We start from the raw sequence: 17,583 nt of genomic DNA on the forward strand, positions 1-17,583 counted from the left end.
TGGCGCTATCTCAGCTCACTGTAACCTCTGCCTCCCGGTACTAAAGCAATCCTCCCACCTCTGCTTCCCGAGTAGCTTGGACCACAGGCGTGCACCACTATGCCTGGCTAATTTTTTTGTATTTTTTGTAGAGACAGAGTTTCGCCGTGTTGCCCAGGCTAGTCTCGAACTCCTGAGCTCAAGTGATCTGCCCGCCTCTGCCTCCCAAAGTGCTGGGTTTACAGGCGTGAGCTACCGCCCTCAGCCCTTATCCTATGCTCTTAACCACAAATTACACTCCACATAGTTCCTGACTCATACTACTTGCTAGGTAATATTAATGGCGGTCTATGCTTAATTGCTGATAGCTTTCTGATGAAGTCATTTTGGGTAGATTCATCCTGCTCTATCTTTAATTGTGTTGAACTAAAATCAAAAGCAGGTATTTTCCCCCCTGCCCGGTCCCCACAGGCAAATTCTTCTAAAAGAGCACAGATTATATTGTAGATCCAGCCATTCATCATTTCATCCATGTCGTCATCAGATATTTACTGAATGCTTTGTAGTAGACACTGTGATTGAATCTAAAATATCCTTTCTACCTCTAGAGAATTAGGATTTTTAGCCAATGATGATAAATCTGCTCTCCCTTGTCACAGATTGGTTGAGGGGTGGGCCGACCCTAGCCTGTTTGGGCCAATGAGAGGTGAGTACAGGGCTGTCAGGATCTTCCGGGAAGAAGCCCTACCTCCACCGCCCTCAAGCTGGTCTCTCCATCTTGCAGCCCGAGGGAGGCCTGATGTGGCGTGAGGCTGTGGTCTGCAGAGTGGAAGGCTGCAAGAGTCTGGTTTGGAGTCTCACCTTCTGTGTCTCCAGTTAATACGAGGTACAGCTTTACTTTTTTTCATTGCTTAGGCTGATTTGAGTGGAGTTTCTAGCACTTGCAGCCGAGTTTCAGAGATTCCTCCACGGTAAGTACCTGCCCAGGTGCCTCAGGGCGTCTCTCTCACCCTGGAGAGGCAGGTGCTCGGCAGCACCTGGGCCTGCTCGGTTATGGCTCTTGACAGGCACTCCTATTACCCATCTCCCGTGCTTGAATGTAGGCTCCCTGTGGACAAGGACACCTCCCAATTCATTTTGGGATCCCCAGGGCCAACCTCGCAGGATGCATGTGGTGGACAACTGCTGTAGATGAAGGGAACCGTTATGGGGGGTTGTGTGTGCGTTTCCTCTGAAAGAACTGAAGGTTTAGGGAGGGGATTTACATGTTTGCGTATCTACTCTCTGTGCCAGGTGTTTTACACATACGTAAATTCATTTCTTCCTTGTAGCAATCCCAAGAGCCAGCCACAGCAGCAATTCCATGTTTTATAGATAAAGAGCCTGAAGCTTTCATCTAGAGATGAAATAACACTTATTTAAGGTCCCACAACTAGTAAATGTGCTAGGAAATGCTTAAGAATAGAGCTTGAAAAAGCCCTTTAATGATTCTCTCTCTCTACAATTTTTGTAAGAATATCTATGTAAGATAGATGGGTAACATTTTCTTCAATTCTGGTTTATAGTGGCTTAGGGTCATTATTTCAGATATTGGTTTTCATCAATTAATTAAATTTTTGGATTAACACAAAATTTCCCCCAGACTTTACTGAGGTATAATTGACAAAATTGTATATATTTAAGTTGTGCAACATGATGCTTTGATATATATATATATAGTGAAATGATTACCACAATCAAGTTAGTGAATACATCCATCACTTCACAAAGTTACCTTTTTTTGTGTGGTAAAAAAGTAACTTTCTGATCTTTCTTGGCAGATTTCAAGTATACAATACAGCATAATTAGTTGTAGTCACCATGTTGTACATTGGATTGCCAGAACGTATCCATCTTATAGCTGACGGTGTGTATCCCTTCACCAGCACCTCCTGTTTCCCCTACGTCCTAGCCCCAGGAAACACCATTCTACTCTCTGTTTCTATGAGTCTGACTTTTTTTAGATCTCATAGATAAGTGTGACTATGTGGTATTTGTCTTTCTGTTCCTGGCTTATTTAGCATAATGTCCTCCAAGTTCATCCATGTTGTTGCAAATGACAGGATTTATTTCTTTTTTATGACTGAATAGTATCCCATTGTGTGTGTGTGTGTGTGTATATATATATATTTCTTTTTTATGACTGAATAGTATCCCATTGTGTGTGTGTGTGTGTATATATATATACACACACACACAAATGGGCAAAGAAATGTAGAGTGTATCCCACACAATGGGATACTAGTCAGTCATAAAAAAGAAAGAAATACACACACACACACACACACACACACACACTACATTTCTTTGTCCATTTATCTGTCCAAAGACACTTAGATTGTTTCCCTGTCTTGGCAATTGTGAGTAATGCTGCAGTGAACACGGGAGTGCAGATGTCTCTTTGAGATACTGATTTTGTTTCCTTGAGGTGTATATCCAGAAGTGGGGCTGCTGGATAATATGGTAGTTCTATTTTCAATTTTTTGAGGAATCTCCCATAGCATTTCCTATAATGGCTGTACTCATCAAACATTAAGAGATATTATAGATATCTTGTAATTAGATGCTAATCAGTGTACTAAGTTCTGAGTGTACATGAGCAACACAAAAGTAGGCCTTGGCTTTCAAGCACACACATCTATGGGGTCATGAACTTGGCTTGAGTGTGTGTTGACCCTTACAGCCCCTGCTAACATCCTAGAATTTTGGATTTGGAGTGTAAACAGTAAAGTTGCACTCATTTTCTTTAAAGATAGAATGCTAAAAACTATTATCAGTGGATTTTAGTGTTCTGGTTAGTTGGCCCTTTGTTGATCTTCATTATAATTGAGATTTTTCAGCTTTTTTCCAGACAATTGAACATCATTGATGATGTTAATTACTGTCTTTGAGGCAGATTTCTGCCCACATACCCATAATTGGCAGGGCAAACAAAGAATCCTTTTAGGATTATATTTAATGCAGTGCTTTATTCCCATGTTATAGATACAGAGCAGAATCTCTTATAAAACACCTCACTCTCCAGAAACTTCAGTATGTTCTAGATAAATTTGTATTCAGGGTACAAAGTAATGCTGAGACGTTTTCCCTGTGCTCCTAAAGGCCAAAAGATGGATCTGGCTAGAGCAGGGAGTGCTTGTGAAAAATGTTTTGTTCAGCTCTGTACTGTATATTTTTTGATAAACTGTTTTTTTAAAATGAATTCTTGGGACACATCAACTATGAAAGAGGTTGCAGCACATCCAGCCTTTCACCTGAGTCCCTGGCAGTTTTGTATATGAGAGGTGGTATATTAGCTTTCTGGTTCCTGTTTGCAATTTGATAGTGCGTTTTTTGGACTCTTTGCCACAAAGAGGTATGTAATCTGTGGCCTACTGTATTTGAGTAGGAAGCAGCTAAACTGTTCATGGCCCCCGGTCACAAAGATGATGCCATGTTTGATCTGTTCCATCACCCTGCTCTGACACACTGTATTTTTAAAAATTGAGATATGATTCACCCTTTCAAAGTGTAATTCAGTGGTTTTTAGTATATTCACAAAGTTGCGCAACCATCACCATCATCTAATTCCGGAACATTTTCATCACTTGAAAAAGAAACCTTGTACCCATTGCCAGTCACTCCCCATTCCGCCGCTTCCCTTTGCTTTTGGTAGCCACTAATCTACTTTCTCTCCTATGGATTTGCCTATTTTGAACACCTCATATAAATGGAATCACACATTATGTGGTCTTTTGTGACTGATTTTTTCTATTTAGCAATGTTTTCAAGGATCATCCGTGTCGTTGCATTTAATAGTACCTTATTCTTATTCATGGCTAAATAATATTCCATTGTATGCATAGGCCATATTTTATTTATCCATTCATCAATTGATGAACATTTGGGTTGTTTTCACCTTTGACTATTGTGACTACAGTAATTCCCCCTCTATTTATGGGGGATACATCCCAAGACCCCCAGTGGATTCCTGAAACTGCAGATAGTACCAAACCCCATTGTGATAGTCTGTCTGGTAACCAAGATGGCTACTAACTGACTAATGGGTGAGTAGTGTATGTATAGCATGGATACACTGGACAAAGGGATGACTCATGTCCTGGACAGGACAGTGGGATTTCATCATGCTACTCAGAATGGTGCATGATGTCAAACTTTCAAATTGTTTATTTCTGGAATTTTAATATTTTCAGACTCTGTGGGTAACTGAAACTGTGAAAAGTGAAACCACAGATGAGGGGGACTACTGCAGTGCTGTTATGAACATTCATGCACAAGTTTTTGTGTGATTATATGTTTTCAGTTCTCTTGGGTATATATCTAGGAGTGGATTGCTAGATTATATGGTAACTCTGTGTTTAACTTTTTGAGGAAATGTTTTCCATGGTGGATGTACCATTTATATTCCCAGTAATGTATAGGGGTTCCAGTTTCTTAGTATTCTTGCCAATACTTGTTATCGTTCGTCTTTTTACTTATAAATTTCCTAGTGTATGGTGACACACTATATTTTGCTGGAAGAAATGTATAATCATCATATTTTCACATTTTCAGCCTTAAAGGCCTATTCAATGCAAAAATAATCATTTTCTCTAAATCTTTATCTTTTACCTATTGAAGGCTATCATTGGAATAATTCAATTATGTTATTTACTTGAACTTATAGGCTAATCATTGAAAATTCTTAATTATGACTTGAACTTTTGCCAGCTCTGAGGTGGATTTTATTGAAAATTTCAACCACATCTAAAACAACTCATTATTTAGATGAAATTTAAAAATTATTTTAAATCACTTGACTATGTTCCCTTGCCCCAGACTATTTCCAGTGCCTCAGACAGTTAAATAATGTTATTGAAACAACTACAAACACAAGATTTTCAAAGTCATTACTAAACATTGCAGAAGAAATATTTGCTTCCTTGCTTTATAAGTCACCCTGGCCAGTGCCTTTGAAGATATTTTCAAATTGTTTACTGGCATTGTGCAGTAAACTCTTTCTTCAGAGTAGGCTCTGTGAGCCAGAAAAATAGTAACCTTTTTCTTTGTTAATACTAAAATTTATGTTGACCGTATGATTCACAAACTTTTGACATTATGTTATCTCCTTGTGGTGGTTACATTATCCCTTTGAAGACAGATATTAATATTCTTCTTGTATATATGAAAAATATACTCAGAAAGATTAACAATTGCCCAAGGATTCACAACTAATAAGTTGCTCATGTAGGCTTTCGATTTCATTTCTCTTGATTTTTTTCCCTCACAGCTGTGAACCCCGTATATCTGAGACAGGTCTCAGTTAATTTAGAAAGATTTTTTTGCCAAGGCCTGTCATGACACAGCCTCAGCAGGTCCTGACCACATATGCCCAAGGTGGTCAGAATACAGTTTGGTTTTATACATTTTAGGGAGACATGAGACATCGATAAACACATGTAAGATGAACATTAGTTCAGTCTGGAAAAGGTGGGACAACTCCAAGTGGGGAGGGGGCTTCCAGGTCATAGGTAGATAAGAGACAAATGGTTGCATTCTTTTGAGTTTCTGATTAGCCTCTCCAAAGGAGGCAATCAGATATGCATTTATCTCTGTGAGCAGAGAGATGACTGATTAGAATGAGAGGCAGGTTTGCCCTAAGCAATTCCCAGCTTGACTTTTCCCTTTAGCTTAGTGATTTTGGGGCCCCAATATTTATTTTCCTTTCACACAGAACTCTCTTCTAAATGTAGAATGCTCTCTTAACAAATATAAAAATGATGATATTAATACAATTCTCAATAGTTGCTCTTACTGCTTTAGTGATATGAAAAAACAAAAATTTAACTTAAAGTCTCAGTAACATCTGCATTTACAAGTCTCTGGTCTACCAAAACACCCATTCACTTAGAATAGTGCTAGGCCCTGGAGAAACAGCTGGGTCAAGACATGGCCCTGGCTGGGTGTTGTGGCTCACACCTAGCACTTTCGGAGGCTGAGGTGGGCGGATTGCTTGAGCCCAGGAGTTCAAGACCAGCCTGGGCAATTAAACCTTGTCTCTACAAAAATACAAAAATTAGCTGTGAGCGGTGGCATGCACCTGTAGTCCCAGCTACTTGGGAGGCAGAGGCAGGAGGATCATTTGAGCCCAGGAGGTGGAGGTTGCAGTGAGCTGAGATTGTGCTATGGCACTCCAACCTGGGTGACAGAGTGAGACCCTGCCTCAAAAAAAAAAAAAAAAAAAAAAAAAAGTATATGGCCCTGTTCGTGAGAAGATCTCACTTTAGGGAGTGTAGACAAGTCAATTGACTGTAATGTGTGTGCTGGATGCTGTAAAGGAGATGTGTCTTGTGGTATACAGGGGAGGGGATGGGCCCTGGAAAAGCCTTCCCTAAGATGATGTGTATGAAAGAACCAGATCAGAGAATGGCAGTTCAGGTAGAGGTAGCTCTATGAGCTGAATGGTATGGAGGACCAGAGGAGATGTGGAGTGGAAATTTCAAGTGGTCTGAATGATGCAAACTTGGGGTGTATTTGCATATATTGAGTTAAAAGTTTGTGTTGGGGAAGATGGAACAGAAAATAGGCCTGAAGAGGTAAGTTAAGACTAATTTGAGAAAGGCCTTGCCAAATGTCTTTGGTTTTTTATTCAATCTATGGAAAAGCATCAGAGGCTTTTGAATGGGAGACCTGCATGATCAGATCTGATTTAGAAAGAATGGACAGCGGTGGTGAGGATGGTTTGTGGTGCAGTGAGAAAACAATGAGGACAATCGGTTGAAGGTTTTTGCTGTGACTCAGGTGAGGAATAATAAGGACCTGTATGGCAGAGCTAGTGGTGCTTTAAAAAAAGACAGGTATTCCAGGTTTTTTAGTTGGCAAGTAGAATTTTCATATGTTAGTGATGGTCACAGTTTGTAACCTGAGAATGTTTATTTGAGCTCTTTTCTAGTTCTTAATGTTCTTTACTAAAGAAGGACATCTAAGTCTGTGACTTACTGATTTTTTTCTAAAGGCAGTATTTGTTGGCTCATGGAAGTTGCAGATTGCCTTACAGAGAACTCTGATTCTGCAAGTTTAAGGGTTTTTTGCATTTGTTTTTAAACTTCAAATTTATTGAGACCTAATTTACATACAGTAAAATCCACCCTATTTAGTGTAGAGTTCACAGTTTTGACAAACATATATTGTCAAGTATGTAACTACCACCACAATCAAGGTATTAACCTATAAAGTTCTTTCCTGTGCCTTTGTAGTCAGCTGCCTCCTCTAACCCCCAGCCCCTGGCAACCACTGATGTGATTTCTGTTCCTATGGATTTGCCCTTATTTACATAATATCACACAGATGGAATCATACAGTATGAAACCTTTTGTGTCTGACTTCTTTCACTTAGCATAGTACTTATGAGATTCATTCATGTTAATGCATGTACTAATTATTCACGTTGACTGTTGAGTAGTATTTCCTTGTAGGAATATACCACAAATTATTTATCTTTTCATTTGTTGATGGATGTTTTTATTGTGTCCACTTTTTAACTGTTGTAAGTAAAGCTGCTGTGAACATTCATGCACAAATGAACACATCTTTACATGGACATATAATACTTTTGGGTTAGTACCTAGAGGTTGAAAGTCTAGATTATATGGGAGATGTATATTTAACTTTTTACGAAACCACCATACTGTTTGTCATAGCAGTTGTACCATTGTAGATTCTCATCAGTAGTGTATCAGAGTTCCCCTTCCTCCACATCTTCACCAACACTTGGTATGGTCAGTCTTTTAAATTTAGCATTGTAATAGGTACATAGTGATATCTCATTGGGTTTAGTTTGTATTTCTCTAATGACTAATAATGATCATCTTTTTAAGTGTCTGTTCTCTATCTGCATTTCTTCTTGGTGAAGAATCTATTCAAATATTTTGCCCATTTTTGTGGGGTGAGGATTTTTTTTTCTTATTTTTGAGCTTTGAGAGTTCTTTACGTATTCCAGACACAAGGTTTTTGTTTTTTTTTTTTTTTAAATCAGATTTATGCTTTGCAAAGATTTTTCTCACAATTTTTGGCTTGTCTTTTCATTCCCATAAAATTGTCTTTTGAAGAGTAGATATTTTAAATTTTGATGAAGTCCAGTTTATCAATTTTTTAAATGAATTATGTTTTTAGTGTCATGTCTAAGCAATTTTTGCCTAACCCAAGGTCACAAAGATTTTCTCCATTGGTTTATTCACCAGTTTTATAGTTTTAGATTTTACATTCACGTCTTTTTTCCATTTTGAGTTAATTTTTGTATATGGTGTGATCTATGGATCCAAGTTCATTTTTAAAAACATACTTAGCTAATTCTCACAGCACATTTGGTTAAAAAAAGGTTATTCTTTATTGCATTGCCTTTTTAAAGGCTATTTTTTAAAGAGAGGTTTTAGGTTCACAGCAAAATTAAGAAGAAGGTACAGAGATTTCCTGTATACTCCCTGCCCCCCAAATCTGTAGCCTCTCCATTATCATCTCACCATGAGAGAGATAGATTTATTGCAACTCATGAAGGTATATTGATACATCATTGTCACCCAAAGTCCATAATTTACGTTAGGGTTCATTCTCGGTATTGGACATTCTTTATGTTTAGACAAATGTATGATGGCATGTATCCAACACTGTAGTATCATAGAGTATTTTCACTGCCCTAAAAATTATCTGTGCCCTGTACATTTATCCCTCCCTCCCATCTAACCCCTGGCAACTGTTGATTTTTTTTTTTTTTTTTTTAGCTGTCATCATAGTTTTGCCTTTTATGGAGTTATATAGTTGGAATCATACAAGGATGTAGCCTTTTCAGATTGGCTTCTTTCACTTACTAATGTATACTTAAGGTTCCTCTGTGTGTTTTCATGGCTTGATAGTTCATTTCTTTTTAGTGCTGAATAGTATTCCATTGTCTGGATATACCACAGTTTATCCATTTACCTACTGAGTGACATCTTGGTTGCTTCCGAGTTTTATCAATTATGAATAATGCTGCCATAAACACCCCTGTGGATGTTTTTGTGTGGACATAAGTTTTCAACTCTTTTGGGTAAATACCAAGGGATGCAATTGCTAGACCATATGGTAAAAGTATGTTTAATTTTATAAGAAACCACCAAAGTGCCTTACAAGATGGCTGTCCCATTTTGCATTCCCTCTAGCAGTGAATGAAAGTTTGTTTTGTTCCACATCCTTGTCAGCATTTGGTGTTGTCAGTGTTCTGGATTTTGGCCATTCTAATGGGTTGGTAGTGTTTGCTCGTTATTGTGATTTTCACTTCCCTGATGACATATAATGTGGAGCATCTTTTCATTTGCTTATTTGCCATTTATATATCTTCTTTGGTGAGATGCCTGTTTAAGGTCTGTGGCCCATATTTTAGTTAGGTTGTTTGTTTTCTTACTGTTGAGTTTTAAGAGTTCTTCTGGGTTTTGGATAACAGCCTTTTATCAGATATGTCTTTTTCAGCTATTTTCTTCCAGTCATTGGCTTGTCTTTTCATTCTCTTGACATTGCCTTTTGCAGAGCAGAAGTTTTCAATTTTAATGAAGTCCAGCTTATCAATTCTTTCTTTCATGGATTGTGCCTTTGGTATTTGTATCTTCTGGAATTTCTCCTATATTATCTTCTAGGAGTTTTATACTTTTGCATTTTACACTTCGGTTTATTAATGTTGAATTAATTTTTGTGAAGGGCATAGGGTCTATGTCTAGATTCATTTTTTGCATGTGATGGCCAGTTCCAGTGCCAGTTGAAAATTCTTTGCTCCATTGAATTGCCTTTGTTCCTTTTTCAAAGACCAGTTGACTATATTTACACAGGTCTATTTATGGGCTATTTTGTTCCATTGACTATTTGTCTATTGCTAATACCACACTATTTTTATTACTGTAACCTCATGGTAAGTCCTGAATTCAGGTAGTGTCAGTCTTCCAACTTTGCTGTTCTCCTTCAATATTGTGTTGTCTATTTTGGGTCTTTTCCCTCTCCATATAAACTTTAGAATTGGTTCGTTGATATCCACAACATAACAATTCTGGGATTTTGATTGGGATTGCATTGACTCCATAGTTCAAGTTGGGAAGACCTGCTATCTTGACAATACTGAGTCTTCCTATCCATGAGCATGGAATATCTTTCCATTAATTTAGTTCTTTTTTGATTTCTTTCATCAGAGTTTTGTAATTTTAATTGTACAGATCTTGTACTTTTTTGTTAGATTTATACCTAAGTATGTTATTTTTGGAGGTGCTAATGTCAATGAGGTTGTGTTTTTAATTTATAATTCCACTTGTTCATTATTGGTGTATAGATGAGTGATTAACTTTCATATATTTACTTTGTATCCTGCAACCTTATTGTAAGTGATTTTTAGTTCCAGGAGTTCTTTTGTCAGTTCTTTCAGATTTTCTACATAGACAATCATGCCATCTGTGAACAAAGACAATTTTATTTCTTCCTTTCTAATCAGTATATATATATATATTTTAAATCTTACTGCAAATTAGCTGGGAATTCAAGCACAGTGTTGAAAAGGAGTGGTGAAAGGCAACATCCTTGCCTTGTTCTTGATCTTAGTGGGAAAGCTGCTTGTTTCTCACCATTAAGTATAATGCTAGCTATAGGTTTTTTGGTACATATGTATTTTTTTTAATCAAGTAGAGGAAGTTCTCCTCTATTCCTAGTTTACTAAGAGGTTTATCATAGATGGGTGTTGGATTTTTTTTCAAGTACTTTTTCTGCATCTGTTGATAGGATCATGTACTTTTTCTTCCTTAGCCTGGATTACATTAATTGGTTTTTGAATGTTGAAACTTGCATGCTTGGGGTAAACCTCACTTGGTTGTAGTATATAATTCTTTTTTGGATTTGATTTGCTAATATTTTCTGAGTATTTTTGCATCTGTGTTTATGAGGGATATTTGTAGTTTTCTTTTCTTGTGCTATCTTTGGTTTTGGTACTGGGGTTATGCTGGCCTCATAGAATGAGTTAGGCAGTATTTCCTCTACTTCTGTCTTCTGAAAGAGATTGAGAGACTTGGTATAATTTGTCAACCTCAAGTGTTTGGTAGAATTCACTAGTGAACCCATCTGGGCTTGGTGTTCTCTGCTTTGGAAAGTTATTAATTATTGGAAGGTTATTAATTATTGATTCATCTATTTTTTCTTGTGTGAATTTTGGCAGATTTTTGTCCTTCAAGAAATTTGTTCATTTTGTCTAGGTTATAAACTCTGTGGGCATGGAGTTGTTCACAGTATTCCTGATAATCCTTTCAGTGTCTCTGGGATCTGTAGTGATGTCCCCTCTTTCATTTCTGATATTGGTAATTTGTGCCCTCTCTCTTTTTTCTCCCTTAGCTTGGCTACAGCCTTATAGATTTTATTGAACTTTTAAAAGAAACAGCTTTTGGCTTCATTGATTTTTTTTTTCTATTAATTTTCGTTTTTGATTTTATTCATTATCCTCTAATTTTTATTATTGCTCTACTTTTGCTTACTTTGTATTTAATTTGCTCTTTTACTGATTTCCTAATGTGGAAGCTTAGATGATTGATTTTAGGGCTTTTTTTTTCTTTTCTAATATATGTATTCAGTGCTCTAAATTTCCATCTAAGTGCTACTTTCATTGCATCCCACAAATTTTAATAAATTGGGTTTTCGTTTTCATCCAGCCCAAAGTACTTTTATTTTATTTTTTGAGAAATGGCCTCACTCTGTCACCCAGGCTTGAGTGCAGTGGCATGATCACGGCTCATTGCAGTCTTGACCTCCCAGGCTTGGGTGATCCTCCCACTTCAGCCTCCCGAGTAGTTGGGACTATAGGAATGTGTCACTGTGCCCAGCTAATTTTTGTATTTTTTTGTAGAGGCTGTGTTTCACCATGTTGCCCAGCTGATCTTAAACTCCTGAGGTCAAGCCATCAGCCCGCCTCTGTCTCCCAAAGTTCTGGGATTACAGGCGTGAGCCACCACACCCAGCCTCAAACTATTTTTAAATTTCTTTTGAGATGTCTTCTTTGACCCATGAGTTACTTATTAATAGAAGTATGTTGTTTAATCTCTGTGTATTTTGAAATTTCCAGTTACCTTTGTTATTGATTTCTAATTTAATTCTACTATGGTCTGAGAGCATACCTTATATGATTTCTCTTAAATTTGTTAAGGTATGCTTTATGGCTCAGAATGTGGTCTGTCTTTGGTGAATGTCCCATCTGAGCATAAGACAAAGGAATTGCCTTTGTGCTTTTATAAAAAATCATTTGTTTTTGTATATTTATATGTGGGTTTACATCTGGACTTTCTATTCTGTTCCATTGATCTATTTGTCTGCCTTTATGCAGTACCACACTGTTGTGATTACTATAATAATTTTTGGAATCAGATAGTGTTAGTCCTTTAACTTTGTTCTTTTATTTCATAGATATTTTGGTTGTCTTAAGTCCATTTCATTTCCATGTGAATTTTAGAATATGCATGTCAATTTCTACATAAACCTGCTGGAATTTTTATTGTGATTACACTGAATCTATTGACATCTTAATAATACAGTTTCAGCATCCCAAGCTTGAAATCCTAAATACTCCAAAATCCAAAACTTCTTGAGCACCAACATGTTGCTCAAATGAAGTGCTCTTTCTAGAGCATTTTGGATTTCAGATATTCAGATTTGGGATGTTCAACTACTCAGTATAAAGCAAATATTCCAAAATCCTAAAAAATTTGAAATCCAAAACATTTCTGATCCCAAGCATTTTGGATAAGGAATACTCAACCTGTATTAAGTCTTTGAGCATATCTATCTCTCCATGTATTTAAATCTTGAACTTTCCTCAGCAATATTTTGTAGTAGAGGTTTTTAGCATTTTGTCAGATTTGTCTCTTAAATATGTCATAATTTTGAAGCTATTATAAATGGTATTTTTAAAAATACTAATTTCTGGTTAATTGCTAGTATGTAGAAATAAAATTAATTTTTATGTTGATTGGTATCTCAGGCATCAGAAAACTTTTCCTGTAAAGGATCAGGTAGTAAATATTTTAGGCTTTACGGGCCATATGGTCTCTGTTGCAACTACTTAACTCTCCTTTTACAGTATGAAACCAGCATAGACAATATGTTAATGAATGAGTATCTATGTTTCAAAACATTTTATTTACAGAAACAGAAAGTGGGTTGGGTTTGGCTGTAAGTCGTAGTTTGCCAAACTCTGTTGTTGTATCCTGCAACCTTGCTAAGCTTGTTAGTCCTAGTAGCTTTTAAAAAAGTAATAATTTATTGAAGTGAAACTCACCTAACATAAATGTAACCATTTTAAAGTGATAAATTTAGTGGCATTTAGTATATTCACAGTGTTGTACAGTCACCACTTTTGTCTGGTTCTAAAACATTTCCATCACTCCAAAGTAAAACCCCTTACCCATTAGCAGTTTCCCCCCATTCCATTCCCTTCTTCCCCCAGCCCCTGGCAACCGGCAATCTACATTCTGTATCTATAGGCTTATATATATGTCATATAAATGGAATCACACTATATGTGACTTTTTGCATCTGGCTGCTTTTACTATGCTTAATACTTTGGAGCTTCACTCATGTTGTAGCATAAATCAGTACTTCATTCCTTTTTATGGCTGAATATTTCATTTTTATATATACTATGATTTGTTTATCTGCCATTCCTTGATGGAGACATTTGGACTGTTTTCACCTTTTGGTTGTTGTGAATAATGCTGCTATGAACTTGTGTACATGTGTTTGCTTGAGTACCTGTTTTCATTCTTGTGGGTATATACCTAGGGGTGGAATTGTGGGATCATATGGTAATTCTACATTTAACTTTCTTTTTTCTTTCTCGAGACAGGGTCTCACTGTCACCCAGGCTGGAGTGTGATGGTGTGACTATGGCTAACTGCAGCCTCAGCCTCCTAGGCTCAAGTGATGTTTCCACCTCAGCCTCCCAAGTAGCTAGGAAAACAGGCATGTGCCACTATACCCAGTTATTTTTTTTTTAAAAATTGTGGAGATGGGGTCCCACTGTGTTGCCCAGGCTGGTCGTGAACTTCTGGCCTCAAGCAATCCTCCTGCTTTGGCCTCCCAAAATGCAGAGATTACAGGCATGAGCTACCACGCCCAGCCTTTTTGAAGTCTAGTAGTGTTTTTTAATTTTTAAAGATCACATCAGAATTTCTAAACAGATGATCACGTCATCTGTTAGTAAAGAGTTTTACTTCTTTGGTGATCTGGATGCCTTTTATCTCTCTTTCTTGCCTGATTGCATTGGCTAGAGACACCAGTAAAATAGTGAATGAAAGTGGTGAGAGCAGACCATGTTTTGTTACTGTTCTTAAGAGGAAAGTATCCATGAAGTATGTATAATGCTGGAAGATGATTTTTTTGTGTGTGATGCCCTTTATTAGGTTGAGGAGGTTCCTTCTATTTCTAGTTTGCTGATCTTTTTTTTTTTTTTTTTTAATTGAGAGTGTATGTTAGATTTTGTCAAATGGTTTGTCTGGCATCTTAATCACATGGATTTTTTCTTTTCCACTATTGTGAATTGCATTGGTTGATTTGTAAATGCTAAGTCAAACCCATATTCCTGAGATAATCCTTTGGTCATGATGTATCTTCCTTTAATATATTATTATATTCTATTTGCTAAGATTTTGGTTAGAACTTTTGCATTTATGTTCATGAGGGATATTAGTGTGTAGTTTTCTTATATTTTGTCTAATTTTGTTATCAGAATAATGAAGACCTCATGGAATTAGTTGAGAAGTATTCCCCCCCTTCAGTTTTTTTGGAAGTTTCTGTAGAATTGGCAAATAACAGAACAGCCTCCCTCAGCCTTATGCATAGCTTCGATTAAGAAATGCAGGGTTGGAAATTTGTGTGCAGTTATTGTGTTCATACTGCTCTTCATCATTTGCCTCACTTCTGTACATTTTTGGGGACAGCATTAAAAAATTCCCCTTCTCTTAGATTTTCATGAGGACTTAAAAAACAGCTAACATGTATTGAATGCTTGCTATATGGTAGGAGTTGAGCTAAGCAGCTACATATATTTTTCAGATGTAGAAACAGATATAAAGTGATTATGGAATTTTCTCAAAATCACAGACTTAGTAAATAAAGAAGCAAGGCTTGAACCCAGATTTGTTTATTCCAAAGTTGTAAGACCACTAAGGTCTTAACAGTTATTAACACTTAGAATTCATACAAGACATTGTTTTTGTATTTAAAATGAGTAGTCATGTATATGCTGTGAGTTTTTTTACTTGTCATGTTGGTGGTCTCTTTGTACATGGTTGCCCTCTCTGGGGATGGGTAGAACATATGACTAATTAAACATTACAGGGGCATCCATTAGTATTAAACGAGTAAGGCTTTGTGCTGCTGAACTCCAGCTCATCCTTTAACATGTAGCACAATGAAGACATCTTCTGACAGGCTTTCCAAAAAAAATAGCTGCACTTGTTTTAGTGCATTCAAAGTGCATTTAGTGCATTTGTACCTGCTTTTGATACAACTGAATGGCAATTACACATTTGCTTGGCTGCCTCTCTCTATATATTTTTAATACGTATTTATTGAGATTTAATTTATATACCATATAAAATCCACCCATTTTAAGTGTAGCATTTATTAAATGTACAGAATTGCACAACCATTACTACAGTCTAGTTTTAAAACATTTCCATCGCCCCCAAAAGTACCCTCATGTGCCCATTTGCAGTTAAACCCTAATATTATCCCTAGCCATAGGAAACCACTGATGTGCTTTCTTTCTCTATATAGATTTGCCTTTTTTGAACGTTTCATGTAAGTGAAATAATATATGGTCCTTTGTGTCTGGATTCTTTTACTTAGCATGATTTTGAGGTTTGTCCATTATGATTTTGAGGTTCGTCATTTTTTTTTTTTTTTTGAGACGAAGTCTCACTCTGCTGCCACAGGCTGGAGTGCTATGACACGATCTTGGCTCACTGCAACTGCCACCTCCCTGGTTCAAGCAATTCTTCCACCTCAGCCTCCCGAGTAGCTGGGACTACAGGCGAGCGCTACCACACTCAGCTAATATATATTTATTTTTTTGAGATGAAGTTTCGCTCTCTTTGTCCAGGCTGGTGTGCAATGACGCTATCTCGGCTCACCACAACCTCTGCCTCCGGGGTTCAAGCAATTCTCCTGCTTCAGCCTCCCGAGTAGCTGGGATTACAGGCATGCGCCACCCGGCTAATTTTGTATTTTTAGTAGAGACAGGGTTTCTCCATGTTGTTCAGGCTGGTCTCAAACTCCCGACCTCAGGTGATCCACCCGCCTTGTCCTCCCAAAGTGCTGGGATTACAGGCGTGAGCCACCGTGCCCGGCCAATTTTTTGTATTTTTCATAGAAACAGGGTTTCACCATGTTGGCCAGACCGGTATCGAACTCCTGACCTCAAGTGATCCACCTGCCTTGGCCTTCCAAAGTGCTGGGATTACAGATATGAACCACCGTGCCCAGCCACATTTTGTGTGCCACATTTTGTTTATCTGTACATTGGTTGATGGATATTTGAATTGTTTCCACTTTTTGACTATTAAGAATAATGCTGCTATGAATATTTGCATGCAAGTCATTTGTGTGGACACGTTTTCATCTCTTCTGAGTAGATACATAGGAGTAGAATTGCTTAGTCATTTGCCTTTCATCTTTAATTCCTTGAGGGCAGGAACCTCTCCTTGGAGTCTTAGTATTGCCTTAGTGGTCTTTGAATTGCTTCATCTAGCATGCTTGCCACATAGTAGGTCTTGAAATTGATCAGGTGGTGTTTGTGACATATTCTCATGTTTTGTGAGCCTTTGCTTGCTTTTATGCACACTGTCCCCCTTTCTTGCCATATTGAAAGAGTTTCATTTTTATCTTGATTCTTTGCAATCCTAGTGAACAATTGTAGCGGTTTTGGATGACCTAGATTTTTATTTCTAGCAAAACCCCATGTATATACTCAGTACTTTTAAGACAATGCAACTTTAACAAAAATAGAAAAACGTGTGCCTTATTTACATTATATACACATTATTACCCTATTGAATATTTTTGGTGAGGGTACATAAGGTGAACAGAATATAAATTGTCTCTTACTCAAGTGGGTAGAGTGAAGAAAGTCTTTTGAGTGTCTGATATGGTCTGCACAAACTCTTTTGTTCTGAGACTTACATGTTTGTAACCAAGTGAAGTAAAAATACTTCCCTAACAAAGTACTGCCCCATTTTAACTAGGAAACAGGAAGCCTAAATAAGAGGGAGGATGGGGTTATTTCACCAGAAAGAAAGTGCTATAAAGTTACCAATACTGTTAAGAACGACTTAAGTTAAAAGAGATTAGTTGAAATTCTAAAAAAAAAAAAAAAAAAAAAAAAAAAAAAAAAAAAAAAATCACCTTATGTAAAAGCCTCGGTATTTTCAACTTTTTTTCTACACCCAAAGTCTGGCTCTTTACCTGCAAAACTAGGAGCAAATTTTAACTTGCACTATAGTTCTCATTTATAAACAACTTTCTTCCTTGGTTTGACTG

The 17,583-nt window shown here is 37.1% G+C and overlaps 1 long non-coding RNA gene across 1 annotated transcript in view; it reads left to right on the forward strand.

The window, feature by feature from the left end:
• Positions 1-681: 681 nt before the first annotated feature.
• Positions 682-17,583, forward strand: part of LOC107974891 (uncharacterized) — a 51,060-nt gene continuing 34,158 nt past the window's right edge. Inside the window, exon 1 of the long non-coding RNA XR_001717967.3 lies at positions 682-865. This is a non-coding gene — a long non-coding RNA (uncharacterized LOC107974891). The remainder of the gene's footprint in view (positions 866-17,583) is intronic.

The sequence above is a fragment of the Pan troglodytes genome, chromosome 4 (genome assembly GCF_028858775.2).
Source record: "Pan troglodytes isolate AG18354 chromosome 4, NHGRI_mPanTro3-v2.0_pri, whole genome shotgun sequence".
Taxonomy (NCBI): Eukaryota; Metazoa; Chordata; class Mammalia; order Primates; family Hominidae; genus Pan; species Pan troglodytes.